At 37.3% G+C, this 10,849-nt stretch overlaps 1 long non-coding RNA gene across 1 annotated transcript in view; it reads right to left on the reverse strand.

The window, feature by feature from the left end:
* The window catches only part of LOC132542560 (uncharacterized), a 17,422-nt gene extending 7,251 nt beyond the window's left edge, over window positions 1-10,171 (reverse strand). Inside the window, exon 1 of the long non-coding RNA XR_009553558.1 lies at window positions 10,064-10,171. This is a non-coding gene — a long non-coding RNA (uncharacterized LOC132542560). The remainder of the gene's footprint in view (window positions 1-10,063) is intronic.
* Between the last annotated feature and the right edge of the window lie 678 nt (window positions 10,172-10,849).

The raw sequence follows: 10,849 nt of genomic DNA on the forward strand, positions 1-10,849 counted from the left end.
CACTGCCAGCCTGTGGTCTTCACTGGGCTGCTGCTGGCAGTCTGTGACTTGAACATAGTAGGACAGTGGCAAAAGAAATCAAATCTTTTCCAATGAGCAGCAAGTTATAATGAGATTTGACAGATCTGACATTCTATACCCAACATCTAGTTAGAATAGATTAACCTTTTAGTTTTCATAAGTGCCTTGCATGGAAGTTGTGAATATACTTATTAAAGGGTTGTGTTGTAGGCAGTTTTTTTTTTCCTTTTCTCTTTTTTTACAGGGGGCAGAGGATTTAGTTCAATGTTGGGTGGTAGCTGGTTAATAGAAAAAGTCAATTTCTAAGAGGAAATGAACCACAGGAACTGTCACGAAGAAGAAAACACCCTTTTGCAGAGTGTGGTGGATGAGTCTTTTCTGAGGGAAAAAAAATCCTCAATACTTTTCTCTTAAATATATATATATATACATATATATATACATATATATATATGTATATATATATATATATAGCCAGGTGGTAGCACAGCGGGTTAAGTACACGTGACGTTCGAGCCCCCGGCTCCCCACCTACAGGGGAGTCGCTTCACAGGTGGTGAAGCAGGTCTGCAGGTGTTTATCTTTCTCTCCCCCTCTCTGTCTTCCCCTCCTTTCTCTATTTTTCTCTGTCCTATACAACAACAACAATAATAATAGCTGCAACAACAAAGGCAACAAAAGGGAAAATAAATAATAGCAAAATAATATATATACATATATATCTATGTATATATATGTATATATATTCTGGGAATATTAAATGGATTGGACTGTCTAGCATTTTTATCAGTTCTCCCCTTTCCAGATTTACATCATTTGCTTCAGGCATACAGTGAAAAAAAAAAAAAACACCAGATGACTTAAGACACCACTTTTTTCTAAGTCACTATACGTATGTCAAGTAATGATGTGTACCTGTGATGAATTTGTCATTGTCATCTAAAAGAGGATAAATCTCCTACCAAAGACCTCCTCATTCTTCTAGTACTTGGAAGAACTCAACTGTCTTTTTGTGTTAATGTTTCCTCTCACCCCCAAGCTTACATGTGAGTCTCCATCACTCATTTTTCAGCATTGGACGGTCATGCTCAAAATACAGTTTTAGAATTTTTCCACCTGATTAAGGTTAGAGAAAAGACTTAGGTGTTAGTAGTAGATAATCTCCCTATAATAAAAGCATTAAGAAAGATCCCATCGCCTTCAACTGAACTTCCCTTTTGTATCAACAGTAGCCTATATGTTTAATTTCATGATTTCCAAAAAAAAAAAAAAATTGTTGTCTTAACACCAGAAGGAAGGTGGCATGGCACTGGAAGAAGCTGTGTGCTGTGACCATCTCTGTGTTTATGACTGTGCTTATGTTTCTGATCAAAGAAGTCCAGAGTGGTGAAGCAGCACAGGCTGAGGACCCTGGATTTTATCATCATCATCATCATCATCATCATCATCATCATCTCCTGCTATTTAGAAAAGTAAACACATGGAATTTTTCATCAAGTAGACATGGGGTTGAATCTTGTGTCATCCTTGGACACAAGAAGACAAAACTCTTTCTTTACCTTCACCAATTCATGAGTATTTAAAAATAATCATTTTTTAAATTAACAACTGCAACAAAATTCCTATATCAATCCCAAAAGTACGTTACAAACTGCTTGACACAGAGAAAGTACTAACTTCCATTATTCCTCCTCTTGCATCATTGAAACCTTTGTTTGTTTTTTGTTTGTTTGTTAAATGGATTTACTATTAGACACTAATTTATTTATTTTCTTTTTAAATATCTGTATTTTATTTTAAATTTATTGTAATTTTATTAGTGACTTAATATTGATTTACAACATTATAACGTAAGGGTGGAGGGTAGATAGCATTATGGTTATGCAAACAGATTCTCCTGCCTGAGGCTCCAGTGTCCCCTGCACCACAATAAGCCAGAGCTAAACAGTGCTCTGGTAACAACACCACCAACAAATTGTAAGATAACAGGGGTATAATTCTGCACTGTTCTACCACCAGAGTTCTATATCCTTAGTCCCTGCACTGGAAGATACAGAAGTTCTCCCCAGGTCACAGATATAGGTAGACTATTATTTCTATAACTGTCTATATTTATATCTATTTGCCTTTTTTTTCTCCATGGTCCCATTTTTCTATTCCTTTCCAAGTCACACCTATACCTATTACTATTTCCTAATGCTCTTCCTTTTTTCCTTTCTCTCTCGGGGTCCTGATAAAGTTGGAGTTCAGAGCCCTCTGGTCATCTTCCGCCTATCATTTTCCCCCTCTGGGAGTATGGACCCAAATTCCTTTTGAGTTACAGAAGGTGGGAGTTCTGGCTTCTGTAACTGCTTCTCTGCTGGTCATGGGTGTTGGCAGGTGGATTCATACCCCTGCCTGTATTTTATCTTTTCCTTGTGGGGTAGGGCTCTGGAGAAGTGAAGTTCCAGGACACATTGGTGAAGTCGTTGGACACTACTTTATAAGGACTTACCTGAAAGAAAAAATCATGCAAGTAATGCCCAGCTAACCACAAGCTCCTGTGCCTATTAGCTGTTACTATATGCTGCATTAAAATCAAGTTGCTCTTCTCTTATAAATTCAAATCCCCAAGGATCCTGAAATAAGATTGAAAGATGAAGGGCAATATAGTTGTCTGCATTTCACAAGTTACTTGTCCAGGAGTGAATGAATTAAGTACAAGTTTTTTGAATACAGAATATTGTCTATGAGAAGGACCAATGGTTGATATGTATAAGAAAGGCAGAGGAAAATTAAGGGCACTATGTCACAGTCATATCTTGAAGAGAGGGACATTAGCTGCAAAGTTGAAAGATACTCTGTAAGAGACAATAATCTGAAATAAAGTCAACGAAAAGTCTGTGTCACTATGAGGAAAATGCAATCATGTTTTTCAAAAAACTATACCCTGTGCCTTTCCCCCCATCTTTCTCTCATCATGTAAGGAAGCCTTACTTATTCCCCAGCAAAGAGTTTCACCTGGTAGCTTCTGAAATAAGATACGGCAAAACACAACACTTGTGTGTCAAAAATTTAAAGTCCTGGAGGGAATGTAAACTGGGCAGCTGGAGGGAAGGTAAACTGAGCAGCAAATAATTCCAGGCAAGAGTACAAAAAAGACTGCAATGAAACAAGGCACAGCATATTTGTTATAGGAGAGCAGAGGGAAAGGACTTTAACCTAGCTTCATAGGACAGGACTGAAAAGGGGAATAAAAGAGGCTGCTTTCAATATAGTGATTACAATAACAAAAAAATAATGTTGCACACCTTCTGCATAGCTAGAACCATTGATGTTATCTCTATTTTTGCTAGTTACCTATATGTTTCAATATTATGTTGCATTATATTGAATCATGTCATTTTAAATATCACTTAATAACTATTGTTATCTTTGTTTCCCTGATTAAGACACTGAAAATAATCAGAAAAGATCCCACATTTAGTAACTGACAAAGCCAGAACAATTTTCAAAAGCTTCAGAAACAATTTTCAAAAACTTCTGAAAATTATCTGTAATCTATTTTATGTTGAATTTTTTCTGAAAAAAAAAATCTGAAAATTATCAGTAACCTACTTTATGTTGAAATTTTGGAATATGTGTGACCCGGGAGGTGGCGCAGTGATACGGCATGAGGTCCTGAGTTCAATTCCCAGCAGCACATGTGCCAGAGTGATATCTGGTTCTATCTCTCTCCTCCTATCTTCCTCATAGATAAATAATAATAATAATAATAATAAAGAAATTTTGGAATATGCAACCAGAAAACAAAACAAGTCCTTAAGTCTACAACCTGTTGGCAACAGAATTGCCAAATTCTTTAGCCAAAGGCACTACAACAGATACAAATGAGAATCACTCCTACCTTCCGTTCTGAGATCTTCCCATTTAACAGAGGGGTAGCTGATTTGGAGACTGAGGGCCAGGACAGGCAGTAAAGAAAGCTGGGAAGTGACTTAGCCTTTGCCAGAGATCTCATCTTCTGAGAAAGAAATACTCTTTCCAACCACCCCCCTGATAGTCACCAAAACTATCTTCTTCATATTTGGTAGCCTACAATTAACCCATCATTTGGCTTCCTAGCTAGAGATATTCCTATTTCTTATAAACTATCTTCAAAAGAAGTGAGAAATCTCAATTTTAATGCACTTAAGTCTAGATGTGAGTGCTGGTTTTGCCTTAGATTCACTCACGTGCAGTGGGGAGAAGTATTCAAATGACAGGAGTGAAATTCAAAACATGTAGCCACTTTCTGTTATAATTTTTTTTTCTGACTGAAAGCAAACCATTTAGATGTTTGTTTCCAAAAAGGCATCTGTCAGCAATCAAAGAGGGGAAAAATGTATGAAGCAAATGCAATTGTTTGGAGTAGCATTTCCTGGATCATGTTAAATGCTTGAATTGTTCCCCATTATGCTCACCAAATAATTTCATTTCCCACAATAATCGCAATATTTAACATGTTTTATTTAATCTTGTTTTAAGGCTATTAACAACAGGCCGTGCTGTGAAAAAAACTGATTGCTAGATGAGAAAGGACAGTTTCCACCAGCCTCCTAGAGAACAATGATATAGTGAAATGCGCCTAATTGTCCCGGGTTTAAAATACTATTACCCAATAGTAGTCATCATACCTCTCTTCAAAACTACGGTGCCCTCTCTCATAATACCATTGCACGTAGTCTATCATTTACAAAGTGAAATCTGGGTGCCAGCTTACCAGGTACCCCATTCATTCATAAATAGTGGAATGGGCATGCATAAGATGCTCTGAGCCTCAGAAATGCAGCAGTTCAGATAAGAAATGCCTCCAACGTAAGAGGCTGCTGTTAGGCAAACTTAGAAATTATAAGCCAGCATACTTGAAGTCCAAATTGCCCATGTAGCTCTTCTGCTCTGAGAATGCTGAGGAAATCCTTAAGCAAGAAAAGTTTGGTTTTGTCTGCCTGGCTAAGGCAAGTAGGATCAGACAGAATATAAGGTTGACAATCGGAACATAAAACACTGCTACTTCTTTTCCCTCTTTGCTTTTTATGTATTTACGTATTTGTTTATCTATTTACTTACTTATTTATTGGCTTGTGCGATTCTATACTTCATTTAGACATTTCCAACTTTTACTTTTCTTAATATATTGTAAATTGAAAGCTGACTTGGTCCTGTTAGTGAACTACACAAGCAACCATGGTTTTGGATTGCTAGCCCAGGGCAAGGGCAAGTTCCTAGCAGAAGCTTCATCTGCTCCGGGATGCTGAAGGTAACATAACATTTCCTGTGCTACTTAAAGATCTTTTTCTGAAAAGAGAGATGACACCGATGTACTAAAGCATACAGAGATGCTTCTCGGAGTCACATTGTGTTACATTGTGTTTAGTGATAAACCCCAATACCACGTCCTACACCTTGGATTATTGGAACAGTTCACATTATACTGGAGAATGAGAAAAGAGAAATACCTTATATATTGTGTTTGTGGTTCATTCAGTAGAACAATCTAGGTATCTTTTTTTAAGTTATAAAATACTTTAGGGAAAAGTGGGTCAAAATTGTTTTAATTTGATTTTTTTTTGTTGTTATATCAGCTATCTAACGCTAACTGATTAAAATAATACCTATTAATGAAGATGTCAGGGATAGGAAAAGCAAAAATCATCAACTATCAAGTTTAACCTCTTTGGAACTTAAAATGGGTCCTGAACAAGTTCATCTAAATATTGTTGCATTGAAAATGTGACTAGAACAATAAATTGCTAAATAGTTGGGTTGTGAATGCACACATTTTAAGTAATCACAGCTCAACTACCCTGAAAAATAGTCAAAGGTAAGTCTCCCATGCTCTGGAATAGTTATATAGAAGATTTGTGAGATACAAAATGCTAATATTAATATTAGGTTCTTTGGGATCAAGCAATGACTTATACTCAAAAAAAAATAAATTAAATAACATAAATTAAAGGATGTGTTTTCATGCACTGCTCTTGTAAAGGTATGTCTATCATTTATAAAGTCACATAATTTGAAAGAGTAAAATGTAACCAAAAAAAAAGTCATGTTTTCTACTTCTCTCTCCCCAATTAGTCCTGAAGTAAAATGATTGAAATTCAGCAGCTTCCTGAACTTCTCACTTTAAAAAAAAAAATCATTTTTATAGCCATTCTTATTGGTTTAAGTTCATATTGTGATTTAATTTACCCTGCTAAAAGAGAGGGTGTATGCTTTAAAAACCCCTGCAAAGAAAAGAAATCGGATGTAATTTTTTTCCCTAAATAAGGAAGTATTCGTGTCAAGTTTAGCCTGAATTGTGTTGAAGTGAATTGATAATGCTGCTATTTACATTTTATTTACAAATAATTTTTAAGTATTATTTCTAAAAGAGAACACCAAAAATACAATTGGCAGCTAGCCTAGATTAGGTTAGAACTTGTGAGATAGCAGTAATATATTTTCTCACATGGAAAAACATATCTAAATACAGCAGCAAGCAAATCAAAGAACGTTATTGCAGTCATCTTATCTCTATGTTCCTTATAATCAAATGAACAAACATTAATTAAAGATAATAATAATAAGGCAAAGAATAAGGGAAATATTTCTCCCCAGAGTTTTCCCACCCCCTACCACTTCCCTTGGAAAACCTGCTCAGCTGCTCCCAGATTTAGTCTTAGACTTTTTGCTTTGCTTCCAACAAGATGTGTAAGACAGGAAAACAGAACTAAACATTTTTTTTTTAATGCACAGCTCACGTTCTTGAGAAAAGTGGCTGTGAAAAACAGATACTGAATCAGTCTTAAAGTCTGGGGGGGTGGCTCAGAGGGGAAAAAAAAAAAAAAACAGCCCAAAACATCGCATGATAGTCTCTAAGCAGTTCCATCTGTCAAGCAGAAATTTTAGGCTAATAGCCTGTGGCGATCTCCCTCCGCAGTCCACTACCTGCCTTTGTCCTATTAAATCTCTTTATTCTCCTTAAAAAAAAAAGGGGGGGGGAGGTTGGTTGTTGGAAGGAAAGGAAAAACCATGCAGACCAAAATCATCTGAGTGATGAAGCCCTAATTTTAACTGCCTCTCTTTGATGTGTGGCAGTAGGTTCTTGTTTTTTAAAAAAGGAGAGAGAAGACAGTGTTAAGAGCAGAAGACTTTTCATCTCCACTTCACCTTGCCACTGGGTCTGTGAGAGATTGGTTCATTGTCAAGGAGATTTTTTTTTACCCATGATTCCATATGGTATGGACCGGACTACATGTTGCCCCACATGCCACTGCAAATGTTTTCTCAATTAGGTGTCTTATCTCCCGTGAGTTAGCATCAGATGAAGCTTGCTGACAGCGTAATGGCAGGGAAAGCTTCCGACGGCTCCATCAAATGGCAGCTCTGCTACGACATCTCGGCCAGAACTTGGTGGATGGTGAGTTGGCAGCAGGAGCTGCTTTTTTTTTTTTTTTCTTTCCTACTTTCCCTCCCTCTTTGACAAAATGTCCCAGACCTCGCATTCATCAAATTCACATTTGATTTTTTTCACACTCTTTAGTGAGGCAGCCTCACACTGCTTCCTCTTGCCATCCTCTCTCTGCCACTCTGCGACTCAAGTTCCCAGAAATGTTTGCTTTACTTTTCTATGGGACAGTGTTGGGGAATTTTCTTTTTACTTTTTAAAATTTTGTTTGTTTGTTTGTTTAAGTGTAAGAAGTTTGAAGGTAGTGCGGATATTTTGGCCAAGTCTGTCTTGGGGTTAAAAAAAAAAAATGTAACATTTATCCTGGCCATCAGGTTTTGCTCCTTCTTTCTAGGTTCATATCCTCCTTTACTTTTGTTTTTGTGAACTGTGTGGTACATGTTTTTTCCTTGCGTGTATTATTTTTCAGAGGATGCTCGTTAGGCAACGTGGAGATGCAAACCCTGAGTGAATTCCCATCCTGTCCCAATAACTGGACTGCCTGGAGTCACTTGTGAAAGAAGTCTGGGTCCCTATGCTCTGTTTCCTATCCAGGGACCCAGTTCTTTCATCTAACTTTGCCCTATTTGTTTATGTCAGAGCAAGACAATCTCTTAGGAACTCTGAGCTCTGAGAGAAACAGCCTCCCACACCACCACCACCCCTTTTTTCTTTTTTTTTTTTTTCTTCTTTTTTTTTTAGTAATTCTGGTTCCAAATAAAGTTTTAATAAAGTTCTACCAGGCAGTCTCAGAATGAGTTAACTCACATGTCATGGTCAAGCAGGCCAGACAACCTTTGACATCTTGGATCTATAAGAGGTAGAGTGAGCAGCGAAGATGCACAATAGCTTATTGTCACAGGAAATGCAAGTCCTGTGAGGAAGAGAGCCCTCAAATCATTACTGCCCTCGTTAGGGTAGTGTCCGTTAAGGATTAATTCGTTAGCAGTGCATTTCTAGTTTTCTGTAATTATTATTCTTACGGCAAGCGTGAATTCTTCCAGGGAGTGAAAAAAAAAAAAGTTTGCTGCCGGGACAATGAATGTATTATTCGTTCCTAACTGGACCGTGAACTTCAGCTCATTTCACATAGATATCAATTTAAGAGAAAAGAGAGAGAGAGAGAGAGAGAGAGAGAGAGAGAGAGAGAGAGAGAGAGAGAAGTGTGGTGTTAAAGGGGGAGACTGGCGAATGGAATTACAAGATGGGACATGGTCAGTGTCGTTGTCTGATATGTGGAAAGACTTCTTTCTCCTTCCTGGACCAACAGTGGTATCATTTTGGCAAGTTTTAGGAATTCTGAGGACTGAGAGATTATTAAAAGTGAGCTGCGACAGGATTCAGGATTCTATCGGCTGCTTCTTGGGGTGCAGTGTGTCCATCCTAAGGACTCTTGAGTTAAGGTGGTTGTGGGTATGTGTGTATGTGTGTTTTAACTTTTAATTTCTTAACTTACACTTGGAAACTTTGCCAGTGGTTTCAGGACAATGTTACCTGGAGTTTTGGATAATTAGACTAGCAGTATGTGATTCACTTAGACCCTGAACTTTTACTCAGGGCGTTTATTTTCCCATTAGAGTTTCTGCCAACAAAACAAGAACAAGGTTTACTATGTGCTGTTGATGTTGTCTGTTGCTTCCTTTATGCAACTTGCTAAACACTAGAAATGACTACACTGATTGATTTAGCTATTGTGTTACCAAATAAGTTGTAAGCTATTCTTTCAACGTGCTGATGTCATATTCTGGGTGGCAGTCTTCTTCCTTGTATTTCAAGAGCTGATAGATTTTATAGACTGTTACTTTTTATGGAAAATTATGTCATTTTTGTCTCGCAAAGATCAACAAATGCTCCCCTTTTTCTAACCTGGAAAAGTGACTCTCTCTCTCTCTCTCTCCCTCCCTCTCTCTTTCTCTCCCTTTGTAAAGTTTACTTGGAAGTTGCTTTCCATTTGCAATTATTTTGCAGATGTTTTACCGCCAGGAATAAATAAATATATATATTATATATGTATATGTAGTTGGAAACATTTAGTAATGCAGTTGACTAAAAATAAACAATGCTGGAAGCTCACATGCTGCCGTTTAGACTGCATACTAGATGGAGTTTCTGTCAACTTCAGTGCTTCTAGAGAGTTGCTTTGAGAAGGGAGTGAGAAATCAGAGTGTTCTTTAATGAAGTTGTAGATGTTACTGTAAAAAATATATTGATTTTTTATTTCCCTCAAAAGTGACCACATACCGCAACATATTAGCTCTGCTGATTATAAATTATTATTCTAATGTAAATTTCCCATTACTGGTGGGAAATCAAGGAGTTTGATGGAAGTGGAGTAAACTAATTAAAAGAAAACAAATTTTACATTTTTCTCTTAGCTCTTCTCTTGCCCTGAATAGTATTCACTTCCTTCCCTCCCCCTCCCAACTCTATATTCCCACCTCTCTACCCCAAACAATTTTCCTCAACTGAAAAAAAGAAAGAAAAAGGAAAAAAAAAATACCTTAAATTTGCCCCTGGCTGATATGGTTCTTTAACCAAAGGACAGTACAGAACTGAGTTTCACACTAAAGGCAAATAAAGCTTTAAAATTACCTCATGCGTCATCTGGCTGCACAGACTCCGGGCTGCATAGTGGGAACCTCCGGCTTGGTGCTCCCAGCATACAAAGGCAACTCAGTGAATGCCCCCTCCGCCCATGGAGGCTCAGCCTCAGCTGCCAGCTCTGGGGATATGCAATTTTGCTTTTTAATGAATCGTAAACAATTTGTATGGCAAGTGAGTTTGTTTGTTTTAGTTTTGGGGGGTGCATGTTGGACCAGGTTGTTGGCAGCCATTACCTATTAGAAAAATTTTAAAGTGAGAATCAATAGAAAATCCCGGATGATTTTTATTTTTCTAAATAAGAAAGCACCGCTAGAATGAAAGAAACTGGTTAATAAAAGACTGAGCATAACAACCTCTCTCCTCTTTCTCTCTCCTCCCCACCCCCTCTCATAGTACACCCAGCTTACAGTAGAGTTTTGGCTGCACTTTTTCATAACTAACTAGAGATCAGTTGCCTAAATTCATCAGATTGCTTTTTCAGTACACAATTTAGCTTTGCCTTTTAAAGGCTACTTTTATTTGAGAAATAACAGTTTTAAAATGTGAAATACTGAAAAGGTCCTGTTCTGTCTCCTATCACTTTTTTATTTTTTATTTTTGGCTGAAGTTTATATTGTCTTGAGAAACAGAGACTGTAAGAAATGCTAAGTGCATTTCATATCAGAATGGAGCAGGAAGAGGTCTTGATACCCAAAAGTCAAACTTTTATTCCAACCCAAGAAGTTATAAACAACTTAAAATGTAAGAGGAGACCATGTTCAGAGCACATACATT

Source organism: Erinaceus europaeus, chromosome 13, assembly GCF_950295315.1.
Source record: "Erinaceus europaeus chromosome 13, mEriEur2.1, whole genome shotgun sequence".
In the NCBI taxonomy this organism is placed as follows: Eukaryota; Metazoa; Chordata; class Mammalia; order Eulipotyphla; family Erinaceidae; genus Erinaceus; species Erinaceus europaeus.